The sequence below is a fragment of the Bufo bufo genome, chromosome 9 (assembly GCF_905171765.1).
Source record: "Bufo bufo chromosome 9, aBufBuf1.1, whole genome shotgun sequence".
NCBI lineage: Eukaryota > Metazoa > Chordata > Amphibia > Anura > Bufonidae > Bufo > Bufo bufo.
In genome coordinates, this window is record NC_053397.1 from 21885124 (window position 1) to 21907563 (window position 22440).

The 22440-nt window shown below is 42.6% G+C and overlaps 1 protein-coding gene across 5 annotated transcripts in view; it reads left to right on the plus strand.

Moving 5' to 3' along the window:
- Positions 1–22440, plus strand: part of FOXP1 (forkhead box P1) — a 655361-nt gene that overhangs the window by 263040 nt on the left and 369881 nt on the right. For all 5 annotated transcript variants that reach the window (XM_040408625.1, XM_040408629.1, XM_040408630.1 and 2 more), the window contains one exon: positions 8922–8992. The gene's annotated coding sequence lies outside the window, so the exon portion shown is untranslated. The remainder of the gene's footprint in view (positions 1–8921; positions 8993–22440) is intronic.

Below are 22440 nucleotides of genomic sequence, written 5' to 3' on the forward strand. Positions count from 1 at the left end.
TACCAATTGTTGTGCCCTTTGAACACTGTTGCCATCAGCACATTACTGATTTGTAACAATTTGATTAATAGTAATTATTATCTCTCATCTGCCTGTATATACTTAATCTTTAGCTCCATTTTCCCCGAGGACGCCGCTGATGCGGTGAAACGTGTTGGGGGAGCTGCGAACGTTGTTATTTTAAACAGAAGCGACCATATGAATAGTGCTGTGGGGTGAACAGCAGACACCCCAGCAACCTACAAACGACACAATGACAGAGTAAAGATAGCGAAGAGGGACAGACAGTGACAATTATAAAGATTAGGTACATACAGGTAGATGAGAGATCATAATTACTGTTAATCAAATTGTAACAAATCAGTAATGTGCTGATGGCAACAGTGTTAGGGTACTTTCTATTCCGGCATAGAGCTCCGTCCTATTAGTGCCGGATCCGACATTAAAAATACCGCAATGCCAGATCCATCCTTCTGGTCTGCGCATGCGCAGACTGAAAAAAAAGTAAAAATAATAAATGACACCGGAAAGACGGATCCAGCATTTCAATGCATTTGTAAGACAGATCCCTGATCAGTCTTACAAATGCCATCAGTTGGCATACGTTTTGACAGATCCAGCAGGCATTTACGGCGACGGAACTGCTTGCCGGATCACTCTGCCGCAAGTGTGAAAGTACCCTTAAAGGGGCACAACAATTGGCTGCAATCGTGTTAACTAAGGCCTCATGCACACGACCGTTGTGTGCATCCGTGTCCGTTGTTCCGTTTTCCGTGATTTTCTGCGGACCTATTGACTTTCAATGGGTCCGTTGAAAACTCGGAAAATGCACCGTTTGTCATCCGCGTCCGTGATCCGTGTTTCCAGTCCGTCAAAAAAATATGACCTGTCCTATTTTTTCGGTTCACGGACCCATTCAAGTCAATGGGTCCGTGAAAAAACACGGAGGCACACAAGATTGTCACCCGTCCGTGATCCGTGTCCGTTTTTTTCCTATCATTTTCAAGGCAAACTTGACTTCGATTTTTTTTTCACTTTTCTTGTCTGGTGATCCTCCAAAATCAAGGAAGACACACGGAAAAAAAAACGGACACTGATCACGGAACAACGGAACCTCGTTTTGCGGACCGTGAAAAAAATACTGTCGTGTGCATGAGGCCTTAGGGTACTTTCACACTTGCGTTGTTTGATTCCGGCAGGCAGTTCCGTTGCAAACGCATGTCATTTTTTCTGACTGATCAGGCATTTTTCAGACAGATCAGGATCCTGTGTCATCAGGCAAAACGGATCCAGTATTTATTTTTTTCAAATTTTTAAAGGTCTGCGCATGTGCAGATCGGAATACCGGATCTGTCAATGCGGCAATTTAAATGCCGGATCCGGTGTTCTGCCGAAGGTCTATAGTTTGCCGAAAGTCTATAGCGGAAGTCAAGTGGTGCGCTGCGCAAGCGCACAAGCGTACTTCAGCGAAGCATTCCTGCTGCACCGCGCGTGCGCACACTTAAGGGTATAGATTTCTTAAAGTGACAGTCATCTCCATTAATCTACATTAATTTGTAGCCTCGCGGGCTCGCTTCGCTCGCCACGCATGGGGCACGGCCTCGCTGCGCTCGGCATTTAGTAAAACTAACTCTATGCCGCCATTGATAGTGAAGAAGGAAATGGATAGTAAAGAAAGAGACTATCCATCTCTTTCTTTACTATCCATTTCCTTCTTTACTATCAATGGCGGCATAGAGTCAGTTTTACTAAATGCCGAGCGCAGCGAGGCCGAGCCCGCGAGGGTACAAATTAATGTAGATGCTGTATTTTACTGGAGGTGACTGTCTCTTTAAGAGGATGATTCGGATGATTTGTGGAAGTGCGCTTGCGCAGCCCACCACGTCACTTCCGCTATAGACTTTCGGCAAGCTATAGAGATCTGGCAGAACACCGGCACTAATACATTCCTATGGAAAAAAATGGCATTCAGGCAAGTGTTCAGTTTTTTTGGCCGGAGGTAAAACCGCAGTATGCTACGGTTTTATCTCCATCCTGAAAAGTCAAAAAGACTGAACTGAAGACATCCTGATGCATCCTGAACGGATTGCTCTCCATTCAGAATGCATTAGGATAAAACTGATCAGTTCTTTTCTGGTATAGCGCCCCTAGGACGGAACTCTATGCCGGAAAAGAAAAACGCTAGTGTGAAAGTACCCTAAACATTGCAGGATCCATCAGTAAAGCAACCATACAACAATGTATACCGAAGCACATTACTCAGTGGGGATATGAAATTAATATCCCTGTCGGTCCCTCATAGCAATTAAGAGTAATTACCGTAAAAAAGAAAAACACCCATATGGTCATCTTCATCTTATAAAGTAGTTAGTTTATTGGGCAACATAATTATTGTTTTTAACAACACACATTAAATGTTAAGTTTTAAATAAACAATAAATGACCTGAAACAGGAATATGACAGCCTTTGGCTATTGGACCTGAAAATTTGAATTAATCCTGGGTCGCAATTAGGGTCTAAGGTGTGAATTGCCTGAGGCGATCGCCTCACCTGGCCTCATTGGTGGTGCACCCCTGGGTATGTAATGTAGCTACCTGGCTGCTCCTCTACGTCGAGTCCGGCCGCGCTATTACTGAGCCGCCACCGTCGCTCTATCACTGAGGCAACCAGCCCCGCTGACAGTGTTGCTGGTCGGCCTATCAGGGAGCTGTTATGCTGGGACAATTATTGTCAGCACCAGCATCATGTGCTTCCCGAAGGTGGGGTATTTAAACTGGCAAGAACTGGCCAGAATTGCCTGTGATTGGTCTTCTTGCCTCACACGCTTAGTTTGTTTTTCATGTGGATTCTTTGACTTCTGACCTTCTGCTGTTACTGGCTTTGACTCTGACTGCTCCTTCTGGTTCTGAAGTTTTCTCCTGGTTTTGACCCTGCTTGGTATATTTATCTGTGTTTGTTTAATTGTTGGTTCTGACGGTATTCTCTCTTTTTTACTTGGCCTGTCTGACTACCCCTTTTGTCTCCCCTAGGAAATTCCTGCACACTTAGTCAGGTCAGGGACTGTCGCCCAGTTGGGGGCCACCATTTAGGGAGGAACAACTAAGTAGGTAGGCACAGTGCTGTATCTAGTTAAGATGGTCATAGACATTAAATAGAAGTACATTGATGGTTGAACAAACATTGAACGAATGATCACCTGGTGAAGATGCAACAGGTTTTTGGAAAAAAGACACAATTGCACAAAGTCTGCGGCAAAAATATATCCTTCTGGTGACACTGGAAAATACACTTATAAAAGGGGTTGTCTCATCTCGCCCATGTACATTGTAGTTTATATTGGCCATAACAGTCTGGCTATAGATGGTCATTGACTTTAGTGGACGGATGAACAATCTTTTTGGAAACATCCTTTCAAAGGGCAAACTTTTAGCCACAAATGATCTCCCTTTGAATGAAACATGGCCAACATCTTTTCAGATGATGGCGGTCTATCTTCAGTGATAGTTAATCTGTAAATTGTACACCTGGATTGCAGGTTTTCCTAAAATTGTCTGTTTTGAACAGGTTTAGACTAATATGTATGGGCACCTTAAAGATGTCCATACACCTTCAATTGCTGTTGGTCAATGCTCGTTAAGCTACCAGGTATCTCTCCAGACTCCCCTGTATGTATTTTTAGTATGGTGGAGAGAGGAGTTTAAGCCACTTCCATATCTAGTTGGTGGTGTACACAAGGATTGGATGTTGAAATGCAATGCGCCCGATCTTTCTCTCCTCCTACTTCATCTGTCGAGGAGAAGCAGTAGCTCCTCATTTACGTTACATTGTCGACCAATGTGGCGCAAAACAGTGAGCTCTGCCCAGCAGTAGCATAATATGTATGGGGACTTTTATCTTGCCTTCTTCCTAAATGGTCTAGTGCAGACACCAACGCTTGTGATATCTAGGCTATCCTTCACTTGGGGCAAAAATCCAGTTTCTTGTTAGCGTCCCTCTGCACCCAGCATCTAGGACACCTGCCAACCTGCTTGCACCCTATCTGAATAGTTGGATCATGACACTACACAACTATTAAGACCAGAAGAACCCTTGAGATCCCTAAGGCTTTGGATCTCCAGGATAAAACCTGGATTTTTTTTTTACCACCAGTTCTGCCTGAAGAGTTTTCAGGTTTTTAATTATTCTACATGCAGCTACAACTTAGTATTTTAGAACGTTCTTGAATTTTTGGGTATTATAATTTTTACCTTGCTTCTATGACCTGTTCTTGAGGACACCATGAGTTTTGCCGGAAATAAGTTCTGCACATTCCCATGATTTAACACCTACCAGTCCCTTCTTTGATGTTGGCTTTTCGAGCAGTGAATATCTAAAAACAATACTTCTCCGAATGCAACGCATGGTTCGTCTGGGAACTATTACACCATGTTTTGTGGTTATATTTTTATGTGAAGTTCAGTAGGCAGTCACCACAAGAAGCTGTCTGCAAAATGTTCATTCACCATGGACCGAAATACTGTGAAATTCTTCCTAGTAGCAATAATACTTCAGTGTAGCGGAGGTGTTAATAATCAGAGTATTTGTGGTATATTGGACCTATCGGGACATCACCATCTCTTTGGTTCCTTCTCATTGTCAATACTTTACCCTAAAGGTGAATTATGTAGATGAAAGATATGAAGACGCGTGATATATTATATCGGCTTCTATATATTTTTGCCCCGCAGTGTAATATTTTCCATTTATAAGTCATGGCTGCTTAAATTTTTAAGATGAGAAGGAAGAATTGATACAGTTTGTACATTTTTGGCTTTGATATGTACATCTTATATCAGTCTTGAAGAAGACCTGTCACCTCTCCTGACATGTTGGTTTTAGAAAACTGCTTGCATTCCCCGTGTAATAACAGTTCTGAAACACCTATTCCTATGACTCTGTGTTTTACTATTCTTCTATTTTTCCTACTAGACGTTTATGAATACAGGTCCAGCTTACACTATCCAATCGGTAGCAGTGTGAAGGTACCCCCCCCCCTCCCAACTGGTAGCACCCAGACTATTGCAGACTGCCGTCAATTATAATGATAACCTTACTAGTATGAGTAATAGAGAAATAGGTCCAAAGAATAGATGCCCCAAAATCAGTGTGAAGCACACTGATAAATTGAATGCCAAGGGGCACAGAGAGGATAGGTCTGTGATGGCTAACCTCTGGCACTCCAGCTGTGGTAAAACTATGACTCCCAAGATGTACACTTGCTTGGCTGTTCTCCGAACTTCATAGAAATTGATAGAGCATACTGGGAGTTGTCGTTTGACCACAGCAGGGATGCCAGAGGGTAGCCATCACTGGGATAGGTCATCAATACTTTTGCACTGCACAACCCCTTTAAGTGCATCAAGTAGTGCTATATAGTACAACCATCCATGTATGATTGTGGGAAGAGGGGGTCTTATCTTAAGGACCCCTAACAATCAGCAGAATAAAGGGGCAGTGGCCCCTCTTTGTCTGTACATGCCGTAATACTGCAGCTTAGATCCATTCACATTTCCTCCCGTCGCTCCCCCTAACACATTAGTATCATTTCTGATTTGTTCACATAAATTACAAACTGTTTTGCAAAAATATAAAAAACTGTGATTATATTAAAAACAAGATAATTGCTTAATTGTGTTGTTATATTTACGATCAGTACTGAACCAAAGCTCAATTACAATTCATTAAAAGGCTTTCTATATTGTTACAAATGATTATCTATTGTTGGAAATAATTATCACACAATTATCTTCTTGATTTCCTAGTTCAGCTTTTCTGTTAAAACACGATACATAATTAATTGTGGAGTCTAGATTATTTCTACATCTCCTTGGTGACATATTCTTCTATTTACTAGGCTTCCCATTCTGGGACTAGCCAAATCTGACAACTGGCCCTTGGCCTTTAAAAGCGCCCCTGTCAGCATGATCAACCCTATTACACCAGGCATACTGCTTGGTGGGGTTGATCATGCTGATTAAAATGATACCTTTCTTTTGTCTGTATGCGAAACAGCAGCAAAGATGTTGGCATTTTTATTTGTATGCATATAATGCATTGGAGCACCAGGGGGCAGAGCTGACTCATTGGAGCACTGCTTTTGTAGCACCTGTGTGCTTTGCACACTCCCCTCTCCCCTTGATTTACAGGGCTAGATATCAGCATGCTGAGGACAGAGGTGTCCTAGCATGTACATATCATATACACTACTTACTATAGCTTTACCGTGTTGAAAGAGTGGTTTTCTATACTTAGAAAGCTAATACATTTTACTGGTTTATTCACAGGTACAATATATGATTATGAAGGCACCAGCAATATCTATTTGCTTTTTAAGCATAGAAAACCACTCTTCTCAATATGATAAGGCTATAGCCTGGAGGTAAGTGGTCAGCCTTTCATATAGATGTCCCACGTTCAAAGGTCCAGAGAGTGGTTTTCTATGCTTAGAAATCTAATGCATAATGCTGGTAACTTTATAATCATATATTGTGCCTGTGAATAAACCAGTAATATGTATTAGCCTTCTAAGCAAAGAAAGCCTCTCAAAATGGTAAGGCTAAAGTAGGTAATGTATATGATATGTAAATGCTAGAACACAGCTCTTCTTTCAGCATGCTGATGTCTAGCCCTGTCAATCAAGGGGAGGGGAGAGTGTACAGAGCACAGAAGTGTTACAAAAGCAGTGCTCCAAGGATTGAGCTCTGCCCCCTGGTGCTCCAACATGCTTTAGGAACAAAAACAAAGGTATCTCTGCACCTGTTTAACATACATACAAAAGAAAGGTATGATTTTAATCAGCGTGATCAATCCTACCAGGCAGTATGCGTATAAGGTTGATCATGCTGGCAGAGGCCCTTCAAAGGTTATGGGCACAATATACACTTTGGTTAACAACCTGCTTTATAATGGAAGGTATTGCACACATGAGCAACCAACTCGCCCCTGTCTCTGAAAGGCAGAATGGGGATGTGCAAACCGAATTATAAACTGGGTGGCGCTTCCAGTGGCGGGACCCTTGACTTTGAGGACTTTAGAGCATATCCTACAAGCCTTTTTATGTTTGAATAATTCTTTAAAGAGTCTTGTAACTGATTGCAGACTCTTATTGTCCTTGAGCCCTCAGGCACAACCCCACTAGATACATGGTCAGTCTATCCGAGCCTCTGAACATTAGCACCATTATTATGCCCACAATGTTTTTGGTCTCTTATTGTAAACAGTGTTATCAGGGAGACCTTCTGCAGCCAGTTACCTTACAGCCAGGGAGAAGTCAAGTTTCTAGTTTTGGCTCACTGTCTACCATATGATCAAAGGAGAGAGAATCTTGAGGGCTGTAGAGCACTGCACACTCAAGCAGCTAACTTTTTCTCAACTCGTCTAAGACAGACTGGGACCTAAAGTCTAGGATAGGTGGCGCTCCTAAAAGGTGGGACTCCAAGCTATGAGACATATAGGGCATGTCCTAGAGATATACCATGAATTTATATTATTAGAGTCCTGAATTGTCTGTTTGCCCTTACTGATCATTAGCCTTCAGGTGCTGCCTACTTTACAAATGTTCAATCTGCCTCCTGCCTATGAACATCAGCACTAATATTAGGCCCAACACATGAAACATAAGGGGACATTTATCAAGACTGCAGTCCCCTACGCCAGTCTCGATCCCGTGTGCACTGGCGTGAAATGCAGCTAATTTATTAAGGTAAATTAACCAATTTTCTGTCGTACATTATAATAAATCTGTCAGGTTTTGATAGGCTTCCCCCCTCCACTAAGCCCCACCTCCTTCTCCTCCGCTTTGGAACAGTGGCTAGAAGCTCAAAAAAGTAGCAAATTATGACGTGCACCATTTGTGACTTTTTAATGCCACAATAGTGGCGTAAATAGTTTTGGTAAGTGTCCCCCAAAACAGTTTTTTAGCATTGGGCTTAATAAAGGGACTATAATAGTCTCTTGTTGGTATAGTGGGGGAGGGCTGCTGCTGCAGCCAGTTGCCTTACAGCCAGAGACAAGTCTAGTCTGAGGTTATTATTATTTTATTCACTTATATAATGCTGACATTTTCCACAGCACTTTACCATCATGCTGTCCCCAATGAGGCTCACAATCTAAGTTCCATATCAGCACGAGTGTGGGAGGAAACGAGAGTACCCGAAGTAAACCCACAAAAACACAAGGAGAACATATAAAGATGGAGACCTTGGTCGGAATTCAACCTGGGTCCCCAGCTCTGCAAGGAGGGGTGCTAACCACTGACCCACAGTGCTGAAGGTTTTGAGAATGAGGAGGGAATCAAAAGGGCCTAAGAATCTCACAGTATAACACATCAAATGTGAGAAAATCTTGAGGGTTGAATTGCAGTGATTTTTAAAAAATGTGTAAACAATGTATTATCCAAATATTTCACAGCAATGGCGGCTTCTGTTGGATGAAAGCATAGTCTTGTGCGTCTGTCTGTGTTTTCCATGACTCCTAAAACACTGTGCATGATGGGAATTCTAGTTCATCTACCACCGAATGGACACATTAGTAACTGAAGGAACCTCACAGAGCTTTTTTCGAGTCTGAAACTCTGAATACAAAGCTGTCTCCTCTACTCTCTTTTCCCGAAAGCCAGTGTTGTTCTTGTGATTTGAAGAGACCAGGGCCGGCTGGCACTGATGAGCGAGTGTCCTGTGACATATTGTTTTTATTAACTCTGTGGGTGTCATTCACCATTAATCACAATTGGTTTCGTTTGTGTATGTTTTCCATCGTTTTATTTACTTATGTTTGCTCATGCCCAACATGATGCCAGCGAAAATGCTGCCGACGTGCTCGCCTGCACCCTTCATTTATTTATGCTCAACTGATGTTTTTTTTTTTCCCCTTTTGTCTTCAGGGTAAAGAGATTGACTTTTTTTGGTTGGTGGTGAGTGAAGATCGCTTTGCAGAACCAGCTACTTCTATAAGGTAACCAGTTACATTGTGGCATGCTGTAGCTTGCACTGATTTTTAGAAAGACCTGCTGTTTTTGGACATTTTCTAGGTATGGACTGCTGCCATCGTGGAGTTCCTTTTTGATTTTTTAGAAAAGTATGACCTCATCTCCATAAATTTTTATCCTACAGCTATTTTTCTGGATGCTACTGCTAGGTCGCTGTAGCTTTGGCCAGAAGCAACAATGGCACTAGAGATGAGCAAATCGATTCTGAAGAATCCAAATTTTCCTCGAATCGCATGGCCAATTTGGAAGAATCAGACTCGAAGCAAATTACAATAAATTTGCTTATCTCTATTTAGCACCTAATTTTACAAACACCCAAAAAGTGGTCAAGCTGCAGAAATAGGAAATGGCCAAACCACCGTCTGCACCTGTGCAGCGGTGCCCAACCCCACGCTGTGCACGGGGAACTGCAGCTCTGCTCCATTCAGGTGCAGTTCCCTGCACTGACGGGTGGCCTGGAGTGCCCCTGTGCAGGGAAAAACAGTGAAGGGGCTGCCTCTGTGGCTGCAGCCCATTCGTTCTCAGGATCGGTGGGGGCCCATGAGGTCAGACACCCATCGATTATAAAGTGATGTCATATGCCATCACTTTATGAGAGCTAAATACCCCTTTAAAGAAGTTTGGAAGAAAAACATGAATGCTTAGTTCTTAACCCATCCATGGGTCGTCTGGAATATTGCAGCTCAGCCCCATTGAAGGGGATGGGGCTGAAGTACAATACCACACACCACCTGAGGACTGGTGTGGCATAGCAGCCATGTTTTTTTCTCATTCTGGGCAACCCCTACAATTGTATAATATAGAGAGTGTGAATTGGCCCTATAACAGTGAATTTAGGGAACTAAAGTTAAACAGTTTTTTGGGCTTACCTAGTTTTTACCACCCGATGTACAGTTTATGGGGCTTTTACTGAGCCCAGTTGACATCCACAGTACAAACTAATGTGGACACCTTCTAAATGTCCGTTCTACATATGGCCCCGTCTTGAAGTTTTTTTTTTCCTGTAAAAGACTTTTACAGTGTGTCAATTAGACATGGCAAAAAAAAATAGTGATCGAAAGGGCTCTGACAATGAAGGAAAATGGACTCCCTGCTCCAGGATCTTGGAGGTCTTAATCTCACTTCTATAGCGTTGACGCTGTTTCCCTTTCTCAATGACTTCAGTGAAATCTGACTATGATTTGGGGGTCCACCTCCACTCAGGGCCTAGGATGAGGATCTTGTAGGTGCCAGTGGTAAGACCCCCACTGATCTCACTTCTATAGCGTTGGTGCTGTTTCCCTATCTCAATGACTTCTGTGAAGAGTGATCACGATTGGGTGTCCACCTCCACACACGGACTAGGATGAGGATCTTGGAGGTGCAAGTGGTTAGATCCCCACTGACCTCACTTCTATAGCGTTGGCGCTGTTTCCCTATCTCAATGACTTCCGTGAAGCGTGACCGCAATTGGGTGTCCACCTCCACACAGGGACTAGGATGAGGACCTTGGAGGTGCAAGTGGTCAAACCATCAAGGTCCATCATGATTCTCCTTAAAAGTCTCTTGGCTGAGAGCCAATACTGTACATTTTGCCCATATTTCATGGTTGAAGGCTGTCTACTCTGGTCAGTTTCATTATTCTGCCATTCTGCTATGGATAGACCTCCTCCATTATCTGAGTTGGGGAGTCAGTTCCTCGCAAGATGAGCAGCAAGCAATGTCGGAATCCATCGCTATTCAGTAACATCTTCTTTGTATGGGTAGATGTACTCCATGCATTCGCCTTGACAGTGTCTTCATCATGGTTTTAATAAGGATCATGTTCTACAAGCAGTGCACGCTTGCCTCACCGCCTGGCAAACAGCACCATGGAAATGGCCCCCGGGTGTTAACGTGCCATGAGAGAAAAATTCCTGAAGAGAGTGGCACATAGCTGTACTGTTGTGCTGGAGTGTCACCCGCCTGATGTTCATCTCCAGGCTTCATAATCACCCTTTTGAAAAATTAACAGCTCTTTAAACACCATGGTAACCGTGATGTCAGCGACAGCCAGTCAAAGCAGTGCCATGTGATGTCAGCACTCATTACTGCTTCCCCTGACCTTGTAAGAGCGTAACATGGTTAATTGAATCTAAATGTGATATTGTCTCCATAGTGTCATTTTTTAACCCTTTTATAGTTTTTCTTTTTCCTATCGGTCTCGTATGTATCTGTTTATCTAATCTTATAAATCTATCTATTTATCTAATAAACAGCACTCCAGAAATTCCAAAAATTTTGGTTTTTATTTAGCCCCTGTGTAATGTTTTAGTCCATGTAACATGGATCTTTCTTGTTATACGGACTGGAACATTACACAGACTAAATAACGTCCTCATATTTTTGGATTTTTCAGTTCCTTCCTATTTTTCTGCTTTATATGTGGTGGATTGATGGCTTTATTCTGGGGATTTGCACCCACTTTATTGCTGTTTCCAAATGGTGCTGCTCTTTTTTATTGTAAATTATCTATCTATCTATCTATCTATCTATCTATCTATCTATCTATCTATCTATCTATCTATCTATCTATCTATCTCTATATCTGTTTGTCTAGTGTATATAGAAATTATGAAGATTAGGGTTCTCGGGGGACACTTTGCCCATCGTCGTTGGCAGAGACATAGCTAGAGTTTCTTTTAGGCTACTTTCACACTAGCGGTTTTTGCGGATTCGTTATGGATCTGCAAAAAACGCTTCCGTTACAATAATACAACCGCATGCATCCGTCATGAACGGATCTAGTTGTATTATGTCTTCTATAGCCATGACGGATCCGTCTTGAACACCATTGAAAGTCAATATGGTGACGGATCCGTTTTCTATTGTGCCGGATTGTGTCAGAGAAAACGGATCCGTCCCCATTGACTTACATTGTGTGCCAGGACGGATCTGTTTGGCTACGCTTCGTCAGACGGACACCAAAACGCTGCAGGCAGCCTCCAGAGCAGAATGGAGGCGGAACGGAGGCAAACTGATGCATTCTGAGCGGATCCTTTTCCATTCAGAATGCATTAGGGCAAAACTGATCCGTTTTGGACCGCTTGTGAGAGCCCTGAACGGATCTCACGAACGGAAAGCCAAAATGCCAGTGTGAAAGTAGCCTTACTTGTGGCAGAAGATTTAGTTTGCTCTTCTAGACCGGCTTATACTGGCCAAGGCAGAGGGGCTTCTTGGCAGCCAGCCCATGAAGAGCGTGCCCCGCCGGCCCCCTCTTAGCAATGCTCTTGTATTTAAACTGGAATTTCAAAAAATTGGATCTGAAAAAAAACTGCACCTCCAATTTTTTACCATTAGAACATCCATAACCTAAGACTCTACAACATTTCAGAAGTAAAGGATCCGGGGGGAACCCAATTTTGGATGGAGTTGCCCTTTTTGACTCTTTTTCTGCATCCTCCGTGCTTTGTTAATGTGCTTGGAGTTGAAATCCTACCCCTGTCATACACCAGATGGACTAAGGTGACCGAGTTGTCACAGATTTATTTTTTTTGATGACCATGTCGTTATAATCTGGTGATGTCAAGTAAAAATTTTATGATAAAATTTGCACTTTTAGGAGAATAAATCTCAAATTTTTTGGCCGTCCGTGCTGAAGCTGTTAAATGTCTGAAAGGGTAAAATATGCTTTAAAAAAAAACCATGGAGGACTAAGAAGTAATATATTGATTAAAACATTCCGAGTTAATTAAAAAGGAGGAAAAATGGTTTGCATAAATGAATGCGGTCATTTCAGATGACTTTATGGGAAGACCAGTGATGAGTTTGTCACAGGCTAACCCACAGTTAGGAAATATGGTCTGGGATGGGGGAAGATTCTGCACCGCACGACTACTGCATTAGTGGTGGAATTCTATTAGGAGTGATTGTCCCTCCCTAAATAATGCAGCCACACTGGATTAGTATTGAATGCAATTTTGCCTGCTCACAGCAGGAACCCTCCATGTCCCAAAGGGCTATTGTGACGGGTCACTTTTTATGGTTTTTAACCCCCCATGTGTCCCTGAATGTTATATGGTGCTAGCATATTCTTCAGCTCTGCATAGGGACTTTTCTTGTAGAAGTCTTTGTCCTCCTGGGGTTCATGATCTAAAGGCAATGGCATGGCAAAACATTTATGCTCGTGATGGCCAATGGTTGAAACATTTGACAGAAGCCCTAATTGCCCCCTCACATACACATTATGGGCAGTTTTATCGGAAGCCAATTAAAGGGGTATGCCTAATGTCAACATTTACGGCAGGTTGACATGTCCACAGTTTAGAATCAAGTAAAGTATCCAACCCTAATACCTGGAGGACCCAAGAGCTTTTCTGCAACCTATGAAGACAACAGTTTTTTAAAATGGTGCATGGTAGTTGAGGGCTATGTTACAAGTTTTGTAGCGCCTCCCTTGCACCAACCATTTGACAAATTTGTCTTCAATACTGAGCTGAGACACGCCCGCTTAGCTGAAGCAGAAAAGACACGTCCCTTGGGCTGCCAGGTTGATATAAATCTAGCAGAGCAAGGAATGGGGAGATCTCTGGATCCATGTGAGGTACAGGGCTGGTTCTAGCTTTGTTAGAAAGAGGTTGTCATGTACTATATGATGTCTGATTTTCATTTTTTTAGATTATTAATTGGATAACCCCTTTAAATGTTTTTCTATGGCGCATATGACATACACATGGGGCATATTCTCAGGGGTCATCTTAAGACAATCCCTTTAAAGGGGTTGTCTGGCACTACGGTGTAAAATAATGAAATAAGTCACTCTAACCTTACTGATCTCTCGCAGCTCCTGTTCAGACACGTCTTGGTCCCCGTCTGGTCTCTCCTTTTGGTCCCTGTAGACCAGTGTTCCTAAACTCCAGTCCTCAGGGCCCTCCTGCCGGTCATGATTTGAGAATATCCCACAGAATAAATACTTGTGGTAAGTCCTGATGCATTGACACTAATTCTATCACCTGCCCAATACTAAGGAAATCCTGAAAACAGGACCGGCAGGTGGGCCCTGAGGACTGGAGTTGAGGAACCCTGCTGCAGACGGTCAATGCTGTAGCCAGTGATTGGATGACTGGGCAGTTCCTGCTTGTCAAGAGGGATCAGGAAGTAGAAACAGGCATGAGTCTTAGGCCTCTTTCACCCGGGCGTTGCGGGTGCATTGCGGGAAAAAGATGCGGGTGCGTCGTGGGAAAATGCGCGATTTTTTACGGGCGAGTGCAAAGCGTTTTAATGCATTTTGCACGCGGGTGAGAAAAATCGGCATGTTTGGTACCCAGACCCGAACCCGAACTTCTTCACAGAAGTTCGGGTTTGGGATCGGTGTTGTAGATTTTATTATTGTCCCTTATTACATTACATTCTTAATACAGAATTCTAAGTAAATTAGGGATGGAGTTGTTAAAAAATAGAAAAAAAATTATTAAACTCACCTCATCCACTTGTTCGTGCAGCCCGGCTCGTCTTCATTCTTCTTCTTTGAGGACCTAGGAGGAAAAGGACCTTTGGTGACGTGACTGCGCTCATCACATGGTCCATCGCATGGTCCATGAGGTGAGGATGAGGTGAGTTTAATTATTATTTTTTTACTTACTTTTTCCGTATTAAGAATGCTATTATTTTCTCTTATAACCTTGTTATAAGGGAAAATAATAAAGATCGGGTCCCCATCCCGATCGTCTCCTAGCAACCGTGCGTGAAAATTGCACCGCATCCGGACTTGCTTGCCGATGCTTGCGATTTTCACGCAGGCCCAATGACTTCTATGGGGCCTGCGTCGCGTGAAAAACACAATATAGAGCATGCTGCGATTTTCACGCAACGCACAAGTGATGCGTGAAAATCGCTGCTTATCTGCACATTGAAATGAATGGGTCCGGATTCAGTGTGGGTGCAGTGCGTTCACCTCATGCATTGCAGCCGCACGGAATTCTCGCCTGTGTGAAAGGGGCCTAAGAAGGGTATCGGCCGGTTATCAGTGAGGTATTACTTATTTAATTAATTTATACAATTGTGAGTAAAGAAGTGCGAATTTCATAAAATTCGATTCTGGTCTGATTCTGCTAAATCGATCCTCCAATTGGAATCAGATCTAAATAAATTCAAGCTGAATCGAAGGTGCTCTGACTGCCTGGAAAAGTCCCTTTTCTCTCCTTGATTGAATTACACAAGATGCAGGTTCGGTATTATGAGAACTTGTAGAAAAAATTTAGTTGAATTTCCAAATTTTAGAATTGATTCGCTCATCTCTAATTTTGAACCTCAAAGGGCACCCCTTTGATCTAGAAATTCTGGTGCTCTGCCACGTATTTAGTCACCCAAACTCCAAGGCTACCTGCAAACTTTTAAGATTATGTATGGATTTTCCGTGCAGAAATTGACCTGCCGTAGAGATTTAGTAATCCGCAGCGTATCAATTCTATTTGTGATTCTTGGTGCGGATTTCACCAAAAAACTTGCTCTTCTGTTTTGAAACCCACACCCTTGTGCAGGTAGCCCAAGATTTAAATGTCAAGAAAGTGGAAGACTGAATGGACAAAACCAATAGGAAATATTAGTGTTCTGTCACGTCTACAGCCGGTGTTTCGGCCGTCAGGTCTGGCAGACAATCTAAGGAATCGGCCGGACAAAAACATTTTTTTTTGTCCAACCAACATATTTGCAAGGTAGCCAGTGGATCTCTGCCGGACCCCATTATAGTGAATGGGGTCCTGTGGGAAGGCGGTAGTATCCGGCAATGCCACATCCGGAGAACTCCAGCAGGCTGCTCTGTACTGGAACAGTCTGCCGGACTTACCTACTGCAAATGTGAAACTACCTTATTAGTAAGAAGAGTCACAATTAGAGATGAGCAAAATATTTAAAAATTTGATTCGGATGCTTCGCTGAATTTTACAAAAAATTTGCTTTGTGACGAGTTACTTCATGAAGCGAATGATTGCGCGGCTCCCCGTCATTGTACCCCTCTGATGCCGCGTTCATCTGACAGCAATAACACAGTGTAAAATAAAATTAAAAAAACAATAAATCATACTTACCCTCATCCATTTGCTCGGTGGCCGCCATCTTGATTGAAGATCTAGCACGAAATCTCGCGCGGCACATAATGACTTCATACATCACCGCGCGGGATTTCGTGCAAGAGCTTCAATCAAGATGGCGGCAGGCGGCCTGTTGTGATCAAATAGATGAGGTGAGTATGATTTTTTTTGTTTTTTACCGCCCTTCAGGGAAAATCGATTCGCCAACACAAAGCACAAGGAAATTCGGCTTCGAGGTGAATCGAATTTTCCCTGAAATTCAGATCGGAGTCCACTTCATGGACTTCAATTTCCTCAACACTAGTCACAATCTATAAATTTCCAAAGATGGCGCCAGATGCCATGACTTCCAGATTGAAGGGATTTGACCGTATTCTCATTAATATATTGATTTCTCGTTCATCCCTAATACTTTTGTGATCCAGTCATAAACTATTCAGGATTTCAGAACCTCGATTTCCACCTTCGACTGAACGGCATTATCCTCAGCGACGCTCTGTTTCCTATGAATAAACAAGCAGCCCTTCTCGCCCCGCGTACACACACAGAAGACGCCACGTTCGACGGCTGCGCCGGTGCGCGTCTTATCGGGCGCTCTTGTTATAGCAGAATAGCATTGCCACAGATCAGTATTAACTATGCTAACCCCCTAAATCACTAATAGAGGCGCGCTAAGCTTTTAATTCTGCATGAATTTATTGCTCGCTGTATTTCCATGAATTTATAACGCTCTGATTCTTAAGAGCCCCATTTAATCAGTTTTGCCTGGCACAGAACATAATAAACAACTTTTCGGTGTTAAAGTGCCACATGAGAGAGGTTGCTAACAAGGAAGTTAAGTGTTTCTGCCACCAGCAGTTTTTCACTGTATTTTTCATGAGCTGTTACTTGCCGTAATGTGCTTTTGCAGGCTTCCGCATGGCGCTTGAACATTGTGATAAGCTGCGGCGTCGCCCTCAGGCTCTCTTACAGGTATCACCAAGAAGCGTCTCCCTCTGCTTCTTCCTCGACACGGAGATTGCTATTGTAGTCATACCGTGAATCCTCTCGCCGCTGTGGATTGGTAACTCTTAAAGGGAAACCACAGTTATTCATTTCTGTAGTCCAGGAGGCATCTCTTAAAAAAACCTTTCGTAAATGGAAACAGGAGGTTTCTCTAATCCCTGACAATCGGTAGTCACAGACGGTCATATATTCCCAACATGGTAGCAAAATGCAGCCTGACAGTGGCCGTCCATCTAACTCATGCTCAGGCAGGTCTGAGGTGGGTTCCTGAGCTGGGGACCTTCATCTATGAGGTCCTTATGCCCTAGTAATACATACGGACACAGTTTGTCTTCATGAGACAATCCCTTTAAGCAGTACCAAGATTGCAATCTTAAAAAGGATGTCCCATAATCAACATGACCGATCTACTGGATAGACGATACGTTTCTGATCGCTGGGACCTCCACGGATCATGAGATCTGGAGTCCCATGTCCCCACATGCACGCTGCCACTCCATTCAGATCGGTGGGATTGATGAGGATAGACGAGTGGAGCGCTCAGCTATCTCTGCCAGTCCTATAGTGTTTGAATGGAGCACCAGTGCACAAGCTCGACTGGCGCTTCATCGTAACTGGTGGAGGTCAATCCGGTCAGATCCCCAGCAATCAGACTTTCATCACCAATCCTGTGGATAGATGATAACATTGTCATTTTAGGATACCCCTCGAAGCCGTGTCCCTTCAGCCATTCCCCAGCCAAAAAGTGAACAGATCAGCAGGAGATTACAAAACTGGTAAATTTGGGCATCCAATGTTGGAATGAGGAAGGATAAAAGGATAAGTATAAGTAAAGAGAAGAAACTCCCACGGCGCAAAAAAACAATCTTTGATGACGATATAAACTTGATTTAATAATTTGGCAGGTGGTACAACGCGTTTTGGGCAGAAAACACCCCTTCATCAGGTACAAACTGCTCATAGAGTGAACATAACTACAAGACACTTTAATACATAAAAAAACGCCAAAATGGCATAGAAAGGGGAGTGGAGGGGGAGGTCCTGACCCCTCCACATGTCAAATGTTGAATATACAATTCAGCTTACAAATCAATCCCATCTTTAAATAGGGCTCATTGTTGAATAAAACATTGGTGGTCAGTGTGGAGTAAATGATGAAATTTCATACAAACAAACTTAATCCGGTTGCTAGGTGACGGAGCGGTCATGTGACCGCCGCTGCTATCACATGACCGCGCCCAGCAGAGCGTTGTGTTCCGACTTTCTCATTCAGCCGGACGCCGCTCCAACATCCCCAAATAAGTTTGTATGTATGAAATTTCGTCATTTACTCCACACTGACCACCAATGTTTTATTCAACAATGAGCCCTATTTAAAGATGGGATTGATTTGTAAGCTGAATTGTATATTCAACATTTGACATGTGGAGGGGTCAGGACCTCCCCCTCTACTCCCCTTTCTATGCCATTTTGGCGTTTTTTTATGCATTTAAGTGTGTCTTGTAGTTATGTTCACTCTATGAGCAGTCTGTACCTGATGAAGGGGTGTTTTCTGCCCGAAACGCGTTGTACCACCTGCCAAATTATTAAATCAAGTTTATATCGTCATCAAAGATTGGTTTTTGCGCCGTGGGAGTTTCTTCTCTTTACTTGGATTTATCCGCCTTCTTGGGGACTCCAGGCATCCCTACGTGGAAGTGCGTACATCCCTGGCTGCATGACCATCTGCCTTGGGGGCCTATTACGACCCCCTTCAAGCCTTCAGTAGTGTTGTGCCTATTGATTGCACAACGCATTAAGGTGAGCCTCCAATCTGGAGTATTTTATGTTCATTTATTTAACTGGACTGTACTACCCTATGGTGCGCCTTTTGTGTTTTTCATAGAGAAACACCGCCTGTTACGTTAAAAGGATAAGTATAATACTTATCATCCCAATGACTCTCTTGCTGGTAATTCAACCATTGATTCCTCCATCAGCCAGACCATAGAGTCGCTGCAAAGAGTGTCTCTTCATCTGGAGGACTTGGCACGTCCATGCATGGTACAGACAGCTCATTGATTTCAATGAGAATGGTGTAATACTTCATCTGTCCTGTGATGATGCTGCAGGCAAATTGAACACTTGCTGCAAGATCCTCTCACGTACGAGAACTGATCGTTGGAGGTCCTGTTATCATTTACTTATTAGGCGAGCCTTCTAACAAAAATGGATTGTCCAAGGTGGACAGTCCCTTTAAACCTATTTCTAACCTTGCCAGTCTTAAAGCGTAGGATTTTTTATTTTTTTTTTACCAGGATCTAATCCGAATGTTTAATACACTGCGTGCAGAATTATTAGGCAAATGAGTATTTTGACCACATCATCCTCTTTATGCATGTTGTCTTACTCCAAGCTGTATAGGCTCGAAAGCCTACTACCAATTAAGCATATTAGGTGATGTGCATCTCTGTAATGAGAAGGGGTGTGGTCTAATGACATCAACACCCTATATTAGGTGTGCATAATTATTAGGCAACTTCCTTTCCTTTGGCAAAATGGGTCAAAAGAAGGACTTGACAGGCTCAGAAAAGTCAAAAATAGTGAGATATCTTGCAGAGGGATGCAGCACTCTTAAAATTGCAAAGCTTCTGAAGCGTGATCATCGAACAATCAAGCGTTTCATTCAAAATAGTCAACAGGGTCGCAAGAAGCGTGTGGAAAAACCAAGGCGCAAAATAACTGCCCATGAACTGAGAAAAGTCAAGCGTGCAGCTGCCAAGATGCCACTTGCCACCAGTTTGGCCATATTTCAGAGCTGCACCATCACTGGAGTGCCCAAAAGCACAAGGTGTGCAATACTCAGAGACATGGCCAAGGTAAGAAAGGCTGAAAGACGACCACCACTGAACAAGACACACAAGCTGAAACGTCAAGACTGGGCCAAGAAATATCTCAAGACTGATTTTTCTAAGGTTTTATGGACTGATGAAATGAGAGTGAGTCTTGATGGGCCAGATGGATGGGCCCTTGGCTGGATTGGTAAAGGGCAGAGAGCTCCAGTCCGACTCAGACGCCAGCAAGGTGGAGGTGGAGTACTGGTTTGGGCTGGTATCATCAAAGATGAGCTTGTGGGGCCTTTTCGGGTTGAGGATGGAGTCAAGCTCAACTCCCAGTCCTACTGCCAGTTTCTGGAAGACACCTTCTTCAAGCAGTGGTACAGGAAGAAGTCTGCATCCTTCAAGAAAAACATGATTTTCATGCAGGACAATGCTCCATCACACGCGTCCAAGTACTCCACAGCGTGGCTGGCAAGAAAGGGTATAAAAGAAGAAAATATAATGACATGGCCTCCTTGTTCACCTGATCTGAACCCCATTGAGAACCTGTGGTCCATCATCAAATGTGAGATTTACAAGGAGGGAAAACAGTACACCTCTCTGAACAGTGTCTGGGAGGCTGTGGTTGCTGCTGCACGCAATGTTGATGGTGAACAGATCAAAACACTGACAGAATCCATGGATGGCAGGCTTTTGAGTGTCCTTGCAAAGAAAGGTGGCTATATTGGTCACTGATTTGTTTTTGTTTTGTTTTTGAATGTCAGAAATGTATATTTGTGAATGTTGAGATGTTATATTGGTTTCACTGGTAAAAATAAATAATTGAAATGGGTATATATTTGTTTTTTGTTAAGTTGCCTAATAATTATGCACAGTAATAGTCACCTGCACACACAGATATCCCCCTAAAATAGCTAAAACTAAAAACAAACTAAAAACTACTTCCAAAAATATTCAGCTTTGATATTAATAAGTTTTTTGGGTTCATTGAGAACATGGTTGTTGTTCAATAATAAAATTAATCCTCAAAAATACAACTTGCCTAATAATTCTGCACTCCCTGTACTGTAAAGGTCATCAGTATCTGATGGCCATGTGACCAACACAACGTGACATCACCTGCCTAGGAAGAGGCCACGGCGCTCTTCAAACAGCTGATCGGTGGAGGTCTTCCCGAGTTGGACCTCCGCTAATCTGATGACCAATCCTGAGGAAAGGTCATCAGTTTTAAACACTCGGACAACCCCCTTTAACTAGTATATGTCAAACATTGCAACAAAATATATACCCAAAATAGTCATTTTTAGGCAGGATGGCCATGGTCACAACCCCTGATGGGTTGTCTTCTTACAAATTACTATAGGGCCAATGAAGATTTAGTTGATCAACCCATAGAACCTTAATTTTTTTAAATTTTTTTGGGTATATTTGGTGTCGTCAGTCCCCCCCCCCCCCTCCCACCCTTCCCATGTGTGAATCCACTCAACTTGATGAGACACAACCAATTTTTGCTAATGTAGCCCAACATTTAGGACCCCTGAATCTAGCCGTATTCCCAATTCTAACCGCTACAATCCTTTCTTTGCCTTTTCCTAAAAAAATAAAAAGAGACAAATTCTTAATTCTGTTTGAGTAAAAAATTACCCAGCCCCTAGAAGCAGAAAATGTCATTTGTTTCTGAAAACCGCATCAGCTTTATATAATTGCCTTTTTAGTTATCCCTGGTGACCCATGAAATCTTTTGAAATGAATGCAATTTATTTACATGTTGCAGATTGGTGCTGTATCTAATGAATGTGGTTTTTTGGCAGTAACGCAGAATCAAGGTTGGTGTCACATTAAAATAAATGACATTGTGCTGTTGTTTCTGTCTTTTGCAAATGAATTAGCATTTTATGTATATTTAATACTCGGCTGCCTACAAGGTTTTAGTTCCAGCGCTGCTAACGTTACATAGCTTGACTTTTTGTTTTTTGTACAAATGTTTTTTTTATGACAAATTATTTATTTATTTGGGGCTCGTTACAAAACCTGCCCCTCCTTTCAGGGATTGAGGCGTACAAATTTCGACGATTCCGTCATGATCACCCAAATTAGCATTCAAATTTTAATCTAGGTATCTAAAATTTATGAACCTTTTTAAATATTAACATATATATCCACGGGGCGACACATTGTGAGGGTGGGCAAGTGCATATCTTGGTGTGAATGGTAATGCCTGGTATTATGTGAGGTTGTACAATTCAAAAGAAATATTTACATGTTAATAAACCCGGAGCAAATTTTTGGATCTTCTCATTTCGGATGTTTTTTTTATTTATTTTTTCGTTTTAGTTCTTTCGAAAACCAAAATTTTTCTTGTCTGCTGTTGTAAAACAGGTGTTTGATTTTACATTGGGCAGTTGTTTCCCCCAAACGATCCTTCGAGCGCAAACATTGCCCTGCGAAGGAAGGATAATTTGCCGGTTTGTCGTGGATTGCACGCTTTCACCCCGACCTAAAAATTCTATGTTTGTCGTCAGTACATTCTCTTGTGTAAATTTT